Genomic DNA, 13,071 nt, shown 5'->3' on the forward strand with positions numbered 1-13,071 from the left:
TGAGTACCATGAGTAAGGTTGGGTAAGTATTTACTACTTTTATTGCTTATAGTTTTTAAGGTCTTATTTTGTGGTTCATTGTTTGTGGGGCTTTATTCTGTAACAATGAGGAGCAGGGAAGAAGGGCCTGAGAAGAATTGATATTATTTGATATTAAGTATCTTCCAAAAGGTTTAATTTAATTTAAAGGGGTAAGTCATGGCAGGTGCGCTCCTCCTGCTCTACATGAGAAGCCAGGAACATTTACAATGCCCGAGGCTAGCAAGTGTGCAGGAAGTGTCTCCAGCTGCAGCTCCTGGAAGCCCGGCGGTTGGGGACACTGTGGAGCATCCACGAGGTGGAGAGTATTGTGGATAGCAAATATAGAGAGGTGGTCACACCTCAGGCTAAGAGTCCACAGGTAGGAAGGGAATGTGTGACCACTAGGCAGCTCAAGAGGACTAGGCAAGCAATGCAGGAATCTTCTGTGGCTATTCCCCTGCAAAACAGATATACTGTTTTGGATACTGTTGAGGGGAATGATCTCTCAGGGGAAAGCAGCAACAGCCAAATTCGTTCCACCGCAGTTGGCTCTGCTGCACAGGGGAGGAGTAAAAAGTGTGGGAATGCAATAGTTATATGAGATTCAATTGTAAGTGGAATAGATAGGTGTTTCTGTGGCCGCAAACGAGACTCCAGGATGGTATGTTGCCTCCTTGGTGCTAGGGTTAAGGATGTCTAAGAGCGGCTGCAGGACCTTCTGAAGGGGGAGGGTGAACAGCCAGTGGTCAAGATACACATTGGTACAAACGACATAGGTAAAAAAAGGGATGAGGTCCTAAAAGCAAAATATTGGGAGTTAAGAAGTAAGTTGAAAAGTAGGACCTGAAAGATAGTGATCTCAGGATTACTACCAGTGCCACATGCTAGTCAGAGTAGAAATAGAAGGATATTTCTGATGAATACATGGCTGAAGACATGGTGTGAGAGGGAGGGTTTCAGATTCCTGGGACATTGGGACTGATTCTGGGGGAGGTGAGACCAGTACAAACTGGATGGGTTACACCTGGGCAGGACCGGGATTGATGTCCGAGGGGGAACGTTCGCTAGAGTGGTTGGGGAGGGTTTAAACTAAAATGGCAGGGGGACGGGAACCTATGCAAGGAATCAGAGGAAGGGAAATCAAGGGCAAGAGCAAAAGACAGAAAAGGGAATAAGAAAAGTGATAGGCAGAGAAATCAAGGGCAAGCATCAAATAGGGCATCAGTGAGAAATAGTAGGAACGGGACAAGTAATGTTAAAAAGACAAGAGAAGGCTTTGTGCCTTAACGTGAGGAGCATTCACAATAAAGTGGATGAATTAACTGTGCAAATAGATGTAAACAGGTATGATATAGTCAGGATTATGGAGACATGGCTGCAGGGTGACCAGGGATGGGAACTGAACATCCAGGGGTATTCAGTATTTAGGAAGGACAGACAGAAAGGAAAAGGTGGTGGAGTTGCATTGTTGGTTATAGAGGAAATTAATGCAATAGTGAGGAAAGATATTAACCCAGACAACATGGAATCTGTATGGGTAGAGCTGAGAAACACTAAGGGGCAAATAACGTTAGTGGGGGTTGTATATAGACCCCCAAACTGTAATGGTGAAGCTGGGAATGGCATTAAACAGGAAATTAGAGACACATGCAAGAAAGGAACATCTGTAATTATGGGTGACTTTAATATGCATATAGATTGGGCAAATCAAATTAGTAACAATACCGTTGAGGAGGAATTCCTGGAGTGTATATGGGATGGTTTTCTGGACCAATACGTTGAGGAACCAATTAGAGAACAGGCCATCCTAGACTGGCTATTCTGTAAGAGAAAGGAATAATTGGCAATCTAGTTGTGCGAGGCCCGTTGGGGATAAATGACCAAAATATGATAGAACTCTTCATCAAGATGGAGAGTGACGTAGTTGATTCTGACACTAGGGTACTGGATCTTAATAAAGGAAACTACGATGATATGAAGCGCAAGTTGGCTATGATGGATTCAGAAACATTACTTAAAGGGATGACAGTGGATAGGCAATGGCAAACATTCAAAGAGCGCATGGGTGAATGGCAGCAACTGTTTATTCCTGTCTGGTGCAATAGTAAAAGAGGAAAGGTGACCAAACAATGGCTTACAAGGGAAATTAGAGATAGTATTAGATGCAAGGAAGAGGCATACCAATTTTTCCAGAAAAAGTAACAGACCCAAGGATTGGGAGCAGTTTAGAATTCAACAAAGGAGGACCAAGGGATTGATTAAGAAGGGGAAAATAGAATATGAGAGTAAGCTTGCGGGGAACATAAAAACTGCCTGTAAAAGTTTCTATAGGTATGTGAAGAGAAAAAGATTGGTGAAGACAAATGTAGGTCCCTTACAGTCAGAAACAGGGGAATTTATAATGGGGAACAAAGAAATGGCTGACCAACTAAATACATATCTTGGCTCTGTCTTCACAAAGGAGGACACAAATAACATACCAGAAATGTTGGGGAACACAGGTTTTAGTGAGAGGGAGGAACTGAAAGAAATCAGTATTAGTAGGGAAATGGTGTTGAAGGGATTGAAGGCCAATAAATCCCCAGGGCCTGATAATCTACATCCCAGAGTACTTAAGGAAGTGGCCCTAGAAATAGTGGATGCATTGGTGATCATCTTCTGAGATTCTATAGACTCTGGAACAGTTCCTACAGATTGTACAGCAGCTAATGTCACCCCACTATTTAAAAAGACAGGTAGGGAGAAAACAGGGAATTATAGACCAGTCAGCCTGACGATGGTAGTGGGGAAAATTCTAGAGTCTATTATAACAGAGCTTGCATGCATTTATGAAATGGAAATCATGCTTGACAAATCTACTGGAATTTTTCGAGGATGTAACGAGTAGAGTTGATGAGGGGGTCCCAGTGGATGTGGCTTCTTTGGACTTTCAGGCTTTCAACAAAGTTCCACATAAGAGATTGGCATATAAAATTAAAGCGCATGGGATTGGGGGTAGTGTATTGAGATGGATGGAAAACTGATTGGCAGACAGGAAACAAAGTGTAGGAGTAAACGGGTCTTTTTCCGATAGGCAGGCAGTGACTAGTGGGGTACCACAGGGATCGGTGCTGGGACCCCAGTTATTCACAATATATATTAATGATTTAGATAAGGGAACTAAGTATAATAACTCAAAATTTGCAGATGACACAATGATGGGTGGGAGGGTGAGCTGTGAGGAGGAGGCAGAGATACTTCAGTGTGATTTGGACAAGCTGTGTGAAAGGGCAAATGTAGAGCAGATGCAGTATAATGTAGATAAATGTGAGGTTACCCACTTTGGTAGCAAAAACAGGAAGGCAGATTATTATCTGAATTGCTATAAATTGAGAGAGGGGAATGTGCAATGAGACTTGGATGTCCTCGTGCACCAGTCGCTGAAGGTAAGCATGCAGGTGCAGCAGGCGGTAAAGAAGGCAAATGGTATGTTGGCCTTCATAGCCAGAGGATTCGAGTACAGGAACAGGGATGTCTTGCTGCAATTGTACAGAGCCTTGGTGAGACCACACTTGGAATATTGTGTGCAGTTTTGGTCTCCTTATCTGAGGAAGGATGGACTTGCTATACAGGGAGTGCAGCGAAGGTTTACCCAACTGATTCCTAGGATGGTGGGACTGACATATGAGGAGAAATTGAGTTGGTTAGGATTATATTCACTGGAGTTCAGAAGAATGAGAGGGAATCTCATAGAAACTTATAAAATTCTAACAGGACTAGACAGGGTAGTTGCAGGAAGGATGTTCCCAATGGTGGGGGAGTCCAGAACCAGGGGTCACAGTCTGAGGATACGGAGTAAACCATTTAGGACTGAGATGAGGAGAAATTTCTTCACCCAGAGAATGGTGAGCCTGTAGAATTCGTTACCACAAAAGGTAGTTGAGGCCAAAACATTGTATGTTTTCAAGAAGAAGTTAGATATAACTTTTGGAGCAAAAGGGATCGAAGGATATTGGGAGAAAGCGGGAGCAGGCTAATGAGTTGGATGATCAGCCATGATCATAATGAATGGCGGAGCATGCTCAAAGGGCTAAATGGCCTTCTCCTGCTCCTAGTTTCTATGTTTCTGAGTTAAAACAGTGACACTGGTGCAAGTAACAGAGATTACCACAGAGAATGTTATACCAGAAAGTGAAACTTGTTAGAAATCCAGTGCTATTAATGTTTTTACAGTAGGGGTGGATAGACTGAAAAAGATGAAAAGGGATTTATAGTGGAAGTGGAAGTCACTTCATTTTTGTCCAAGAAAGAGCCCAGAAAAATTGTTATCCTGAGAGGTACTGGTTCAACTCAGCTTATTTTTAGTAAATGATTTGGACAGAAAGTTTGTTGAAGCAGAATGTATTAATACAGGGTGTTGATGAGAAGTGTGTGTCTTACCCATTGTACCTCAACCCCCTCCCACAGCACCTTCCTATGCAACCGCAGAAGGTGCAACACCTACCCCTTTACTTCCCCCTCCTCACCATCCAAGGGCCTAGACACTCCTTTCAAGTGAAGCAACATTTAACTTGCACTTCCCTCAATTTAGTCCACTGTATTTGCTGCTCCCAATATGGTTTCCTCTACATTGGAGAGACCAAATGCAGGCTGGGTGACCGCTTTGCGGAACACCTTCAGTCTGTCCACAAGCATGACCCAGACCTCCCTGTTGCTTGCCATTTCAACACTCCACCTTGCTCTCATGCCCACATGTCCGTCCTTGGCCTGCTGCAATGTTCCAGTGAAGCTCAATGCAAACTGGAGGAACAGCACCTCATCTTGCGACTAGGTACTTTACAGCCTTCCGGACTTAATATTGAGTTTAATGACTTTCGATCATGAATTCACTTCTCCTTCCTCACCCTCTTTCCGTTCCCCTTTTTCCAATAATTTATGTATATTTTCCTTTTCCCACCTATTTCTATTATTTTTAAATGTATTTCCATCCATTGTTTTATCTCTACCTTTTAGCCAATTTCGACTTCCCCTCCAACCCACCTCCACTAGGGCTATCTGTCACTTGCTCGTCTTGCTTTCCACCCTTAATGTCCCCATTAGCACATTTCTTAGCTAATATCACCACCGTCAACACCTCTTTGTCCCTTTGTCTCTGACATCTTTTGGCAATCTCCACCTATCACTGGCCCTCTATCCAGCTCTACCTGTCCCACCACCCCCTTAAACTTATATTTCACCTCTTTTCTAATTTTCCTTAGTTCTGACGAAGAGTCATTCGGACTCAAAACATTAACTGCATTCCTCTCTGCAGATGCTGTCAGACCTGCTGAGTTTTTCCAGGTATTTTTGTTTTTGTTCTAGATTTCCAGCATCCGCAGTATTTTGCTTTTATCTTAGTATTTAATTTGACTGCCATCTCTTTTCTAGGAATGTCTACCTTGAAGAAGTATTGCTCTTCTCTCTGACAGGATTTCCGCCTATTTCTTTTGCCTTGTTCACCTTCATTGCTTTCCATTTCTCTCCTGGTGTTTGACAAGGTGTTTACTAAAACTTGCTTTCACAGCCATATTTCATTCCTCAGTGACTGTCCCCGTCTCCAACTTACCCCACATGGATTCCAACTGAATTTCCACCCTTCATGTTTCGAACCCACCCAGGATTACAAGTATCTCTGGGACATACAACGCTCCTCGGACTGCTATTCTTGTCGCATCCTGAGAGCCACACTCAGTGCCATTTGCCGCCATATGAACACACTCAACCTCTCACTCCAGCAGCGCCGACGCACCCTATTTCTAAGCTGTCCTTGCCCCCAGTTTCATTTTATTTTTTGTCTCATCCGACGCCTTAACAAGAAAATTTGTCTCTTTTTTTCCGATGCAAAGGAACGCAAACTCCAATAACTCATCAACACCAACGTCCATCCAAGACATTCCACCCCTGCCAGTCCCTCTGTCCCCACCCTGTCTTCCAATCCCAGCTCCAGCCATGTATTCAGCATACCCCCTGACCTTCCCCTCTCTGATGCTGAACGTTCAGTGCTCAGCAAAGGATTCAGTTTCCTACCCTTACGCCCTCACCTCAATGAATTTCGGGCTCGGCATGATGCTGAACTCTTCTTCCGCTGCTTTTGCCTCTGTGCTCACTTCTTTGGGCAGGAGTCCTCTCCCCGTTCAATGGATCCGTTTACCAACCTCCAATATTCTCCCTCCACCTGGACCCCTCCCTCTGGATTCTTACCTGCTCTTGATCTTTATCTTTTCATTGAGAACTGTCGGCGTGACATCAGTCATCTTAATTTCTCTGCTCCTCTCACCCACTCTAACTGTCTCTCTCTGAACTTGCCGCATTTCGTTCTCTCAGGTCCAACCCTGAATTTGTCATCAAACCTGCTGACAAGGGTGGTGCTGTTGTTGTCTAGCACACTGACCTCTACCTCGCAGAGGCTGAGTGTCAACTCGCAGATACTTCCTCCTACCTCCCCCTGGATCATGACCCCACCACTGAACATCAAGCCATTGTTTCCAGGACTGTCACTAACCTCAGCTCCTCTGGAGATCTTCCCTTCACAGCTTCCAACCTCATAGTCTCCCAACCTCGGATGGCCCGCTTCTACCTCCTACCCAAAATCCACAAACAGGACTGTCCCAGCAGCTGCAGCCTCATCAGATGCCATGGTCACTGGCAGAGAGGTGGAGGAGCTGCTGCTATCATCTGGAGCACCCTGAAAGGAGTCCACAGAGATGACACTCTAACACCTCTGAGGTCCACGGGGGGATGGGCAGCTCTTAACTGTTCTGCAAAGTGACCCATGTCAACACGGTACTCACACTTCCTGATCGCAGCAGATTGTTGAAGCACTTCCGGCACTGCACCCATGTACGCCTCACCATGTCGTGGCTGCTGATTCTAGATGCCACCTCCTTCCAGACCTTTTTGGCAAGATGTGGGAGCCTCCTCCTCTGATCTCTGGGGACAAGGATTTCCCTCCTGGCTGCAACCTCCTCCAGGAGGGCTACGAGGCACTCATCCAAGAAACATGGATCCTTCTGCCCACCAACCTGCCCTCCCGCCTGCTGTGTCCAACCGCGACAGGATCCATGGAGACATCAGCATCCTTCCGTGGCAGCCTTCCAGGGGCTGCCTGAGCCATTTTTGAATCAGCCGCTGGGTTGCCATTGGACCCGGCGGATGTCATGCCCCCCCCCACCGCCTGCCCCTTCTTGCAGATTCTTCAGCCACCTTTTACTTTGGGCAGGCTTTAATTGGTCCACCAGCATAAAATTGCGGTGCGCTGCTGATCACAGGTCTGCCCCCGGCGAGCCTGCATGCCAAGGGTAAAATTCTGCCCCTTATAATGTTCAAAGATCAAACCAAGCAGGGATACCAAACCCTTTCATGTGAACATGCTCAATAACACCCTTAAAACAGCTAAAAGAGATTTCAATGAGAGGAGAAACGAGTTGCTAGCTCACAAAAAAGCCATTTTGATCTTATTGTCCTGAAATGAGAATTTATCACGTTTAAGTTCGGAAAATGAGCTTAAAGATTAAATTATGCCTACAACTAATGAAAACAATGACAATTGGGCTGTGGACTTATATAAAACATTCTTTGCCAAGTTAAAGAATGGGAATGAGAAAGAAAAACAGAAGCTTTGAGTTGTGATCGTTCTATGATATTTAAATCCTGCTAATCCTACTTGTTACATGTACTGACTTTTGTTTCTGATCTGTTATGAAAGTCAAACTTTCCTTAACGTTAAGAGCGGAGGTCGGGAACTTCAACTCCCGATGGGCCTCAGATCTTTTATGCATGCGTAGACCAGGAGTGCAAGAAGAGTGAATCTGAATAACATTTTAACCAAACCTTTCCACATTTTGTTGAGTTGCAACTGCTGTCCAACATGGTGCAATTAAATGAATCCACGACAAGTACACTCATTACTGACTGAAGCTTCTTGTGACCAGTATAATTCCCTCAGACTGATCAATATCGTCATCTTCTACTTCTGAACTTTCTGCGTCGAGTTGCTTCAAAAACCCTCCTATTCCAGTTTGGGTAATTTACTGTAAAATTATATTTTTAGTCACATTTGCAACACCTGCTAACAGTTCCCCAGGCATACCTGGGGTTCATTCATCTGTTATTATTAATCCTGCCATCTGCCAAAAATGCCTTCATCCTAATTTTTTTTGTCTGTTATGATGATGCCTACGCCCCATATTTAAATGACCTCAAAAGACCATAATCCTTGAGTCTTCCATCCTCTGTGACTCTGCAGAATGCTCCATTTGTGCCATAAAAGCTGTTGGAAATAACTGCTTTCCCAGGATTTTTTTAAAGCATCAGACATCTGACCCAAAATTGCGTCTCTTCTGACACTTTAGCGCGATCCAACAATTTGAAAGTGAGCACTGAACTGAACAAGGAATTTCAAATTGGAACTTCTTCAATCTTTTGTATAGTTTATTAAAGTCTGTGATATATTCCCCTATGTCCATCCGTCTTCCGAAATTTATCGAAGCCTGACCATGTCTCATTGATCATCTTTTGTGTAAATTTTATCTATAAAGCTTAATATAAGCTCTAAACCTTCCTCAGTATCCAACAGATGGGCGTCGAACTCACAAAATACTTTGCTTCTGATTTTACTTTCATTAGGAAGTGAGAGTGCCAAGCCAGGCTTAGTTTTCACTTTGGTAAGGCTGTAACCTGTGTCTATATATTCACTTCATTTTTCCGTTAGTCATAAGGTTTAGATTTGGAGAACATTGGTTGGAAATCATACCCTGACAATTTGCATTTGGATTCAGCCATTCACCACAGAAGTAATTCTGATTACAATCCTCTGTCTGAAAAAAAGTTATTTGTTTCCAATCTTCACTTGTAGGCAACCATTCTCTGCTACCATGTTAAGTGGATCTGTAGCCAGATGGTAAAGTATAAAACTAGATGATAATACTTTTCTTGATACTAGATTAATTTACACAATGCAGCATTACATACGGCTGCCTTCAACTTACCCTCCCTCCACAATCACCCCCACAATCCCAGTGTCCCAGCCATCTTTCTTATGTGTTCTAGGTACTTAAGTGAATAATGATCTTCACCTGTATACCTTAACAACATAATTAACATACCATTAACATTTTACTTTCCATGTGTGTATTGAAAACTGTAGAGGTCATCATTTGCAATCAAAAGAGCATCAACAAAGTTCTTTCATCTCTAATTGTAAAATTTAGGAACTAGCTAATTCTTGGCACATAAATCAAATGCATTCCACTGCCAAAAAACAAAATATTCTTTTAATATTGGTGTTGTTCCTTAAAAGGTGGTAGGGCTGAGAAAGAAGAAAGCCACATCCACTATTTACTTGTGATAGAGAGGGTAGCAGGACTGTCTCTGTGGTAGTTTCCAAAAAATTCCAGTGGCCATTTTTAGGACATGGAATGCTATGGTAGACTTACCTGCCCTTTTCCCTCCACTTTCTGTCCAATACCACTCAAAAAAGAGACTTATTGCATAGATTTTCTCATGGGAACATCTGTAAAGTCACTGCTGACTTGCTAAACGCAGTTGGCTTGGATTCAATTATAGCCATGTTGGCAATAGCAGAAACTGACAGTTGCAAATATAGGGTGGTTCATGGAATTTCCATGCACTCTCAATGTCATTGTGAAGTAGCGTATATTCCACTTCTATCTCCATGTTGAATCGCCCATGAATCAGCCCTTTCTTCACAATCAGCGACTGGGAAATTGATCAGAGACATGAATGAAGAGAAATGGTGATGAGGGATAGGTGGAGTTGACCTATCAGAAAGGGACAATCTTGTTGTATTTAATGACCTTTCTCAATCACTATTTTTTTTGTTACTTTCTGTTTTGCAAGGCAGAAACTTAAGACAGAAATACCCTTTAGAAAATGCTATCAGTTTGTGATTATGACCGATGGAGCGCCTCTCTGTTTCTTTGCAGATTTAAGTTAAATAAAATATCATCAGTACTAGTTTCTTCTGTGGACGTGATGAAGTGAAATCTGACAGGAGATTCCTTTGCAGTGCATCCATGCAGAAGTATCGGTGGCAGTAGTTGTAGTCCCTTTAGAGACTAATTATGGGCCAGCTGTTAATTCTTTCTTCAATTTTCACTGAGTATTATTCTCGAAGGAGCAGCAGCAGCAGGAGCAGCAGAGTCTTCCATCTCGGTGCCTTGAAGCAAACTAAATTCTATACAGCTAGATAAGCCAGTGACAGGGACCATTTGTTCCTCGTTTTGATTTTCACTCCATGGTACTGCAGCTGAATTGGTATATTTCAAGTCTTGTGAAAGAATGTCCAAAATAATTCATCAGCAAAAAGATTAATTGATTATTTGATCATCCTCAATCTTATATTGAAGCTCTTTTGAGGCATGAAACTTGAATATTAGCAAATAAGGATAATAATTCCTCAATTAATGCCCTAATTGAGTCCTTTAACAGTGTGACTTTAAGTGAAACAATAAGCAAATCAGATTTTTCCACAAGAATTAATGTATAAATTGGAGTTAGGTTCCACAGTGAGTTTCTCCCCTGATCCCCAGCAAGCCTCTCCTTGATCCCCACTGATTCCATTCTCGATCCCCAGCAAGTCTCTCTCTGATCCCCAGTGAGTCTCCCCTGTGGAAACAATGAATCAATACTGTAGTACTTTTGGCCATTTGGAGCGAGGCAGTGAGCAGGGCGGGAGTGAGGCAGCAAGCAGAATGGGAGCAGTGCAGCGAGCAAGACAGTGAGCAGGGTGGAAGTGGCGCATTGAGCAGGGCAGGAACGAAGCAACAAGCAGGGTGGGAGCAGGGTTAATCTGTGAATTCCCCAAGCCATCACCTGAGGTTGCAGACACACCTCCCAACAATCTTCCATTGCCGATGACAATGGCGATGTGGAATTGCAATGCCAACGATACAAATAAATGAAGTAAAAATGAGAATGGTGACACAAATCAGGAAAAAGGCTATAAAGAATAAACAACATTAAAATGAAACAAAATAAAGCCAGGTGACTTAAAGCAAGGACTTACTGAATTGTATATGCATACTTACAGAATTAAACAGTTGGGAATAGGATGAATGTAGACCTATTATGTGGAGGTCTCTGAGGTGCAGTGAGTAGCGTCGCTCACTTTGAGCCAGAAACTCCAGGTTCAAATCTCATTCCAGGACTTGATGACCAAGGAAGGTGTATTCATAACATGGCTAAACAGGTTGATTGGCAATGTGCAAATCCTCCCAGCAGGCCGTAAGAACAGGAGAGATTCCTGATCAGCCATGCTCTAGTTCCCAGCCCTGAATAATTGGGTGAGGTTAGTGACAGGAAGGCATCCAGCTCTAAAACCACCCACCAAATCCAAAAAATGATGGCTTACATCAAGGTGATCAACCAGCATTGTAGTGGTCCCATGTGACATGGGAAAGGCCAAAGGAAGAAGATGAATGTAAAACTATTACATCATGTATTATTGTAAAACAAATTTTCTGTGATGTATACAATTATTTATCCTCCTTATTAGTGTCTATTTACTTGTTTCAAATTTTTCAGCTTATCCATAGAACCAGCTTGTCAATCTTAATACTGATTTTTCAGTGTCCCTCTGGATGCACATACAGGCCTTATTTATTTATTCATGTCATTTGATTCTGTACTGAGATTTCATGCTGGATTGATATAATTTTTGTTTCCTTAGCAGGATAAACTTCACTGTGGGGGCATTAAGGGACTTCAGCACATTACTGCAAAGCAATGATTGTAATTTTCTGTTACCACATGATAGATTAGCACCATCTGTAAATTAAGCCATTCCAGTAGTTGGCTTGATGACATTATGCAAATTTGCCAGTTTGACAATTGGATATGAAGCACTTGACCTTTGTTAACAAGTGCCACTCAGTTTTCAATTGAACTAATCCTACAAAACAGTTTGCAAACCAAAATTTATAAGGAAGGTATGCTTCAGAAAAATGCGGTTAAAACGGCTGACAGTCATTTCAAATGTATATGTACCTGGAGAATAAAACAAGATCCCGGATGCAAATCTTGTAGTCCACATTATTTGGACATCTTGATGGTTGGCTAAAAGTTGCCATATTGCCAATAATGTAGGCGAATCCAAAAGCAGGTGTGCTAATGATTAGTATTTTAACTGGGCAGTATTTTTTGGTTGTAGTCATTATATTCCCACTTGCTGACAACAATCCATATCCAACTCTTCTTCAGCACCACTCTTACAAGAACCCATTTGGTATTAACACAATAGTGGAATTTCTGACTAAGTATGTAGCATTTGGAATCACTTCCATCAACAGCTTTATTGTGGCATTGAAGGAAGAGGGATGTGGATTGGAATGAATGAATGACAATGGATACCCATAAAAAGGAGAAGAAGAACTAAATAGTAATACAGGGGGAAGAGAAGCAAGAAGGAAATAGATGGCAGTGAAGGAAGAAGTAAATTAAGGGCAAGGGAAGAGGTAAATACTGCAGGCAGTGTCTTTGAAGGAAAAAGCGGAGAAGCTGGGAGTGTACTTTGGAATGGAACTGAAGCGAGAGTCAGCATTGCGAAAGAGAGTGTCAGCATTAACGTGGCAGGGTGGGGGAATTTGGGGGTTGGCTGGTGGTTGAGGAGGATGCCCAGGGTGTTGAGAATGCCAGAACAAATTTGAAAGGGAAGGAGTTGGGTGGGACAGTGCATGTACAAATTATTCCAGGAGATGACAGAGTTCCTCTGTGAACTGGACCAGGATTGGGATTGGATCTGGGAGAGTGACTTTCAGAGAAGTGATGATCAATTAAAAGCCCAAGTATCACTTTGTTTTCTGTCTTTATTCTGATTTTAAAAAACTATCAATTTATGAAGTATAAACATGCTTAAGACAATCAGATTGCATTATTTTAACGGAACAATTCTAATTTTTCCAGTAGAGCATACTCTTGGGTTTTTCAAGAAACGCACCACCAATTTTATACTTTCACAAGCTTTCAAAAGCCCCTCAGTCTTTCATCTGCTGATGTTTCTTCTTCCAATGCAAG

Source organism: Carcharodon carcharias, chromosome 13, assembly GCF_017639515.1.
Source record: "Carcharodon carcharias isolate sCarCar2 chromosome 13, sCarCar2.pri, whole genome shotgun sequence".
Lineage (NCBI taxonomy): Eukaryota > Metazoa > Chordata > Chondrichthyes > Lamniformes > Lamnidae > Carcharodon > Carcharodon carcharias.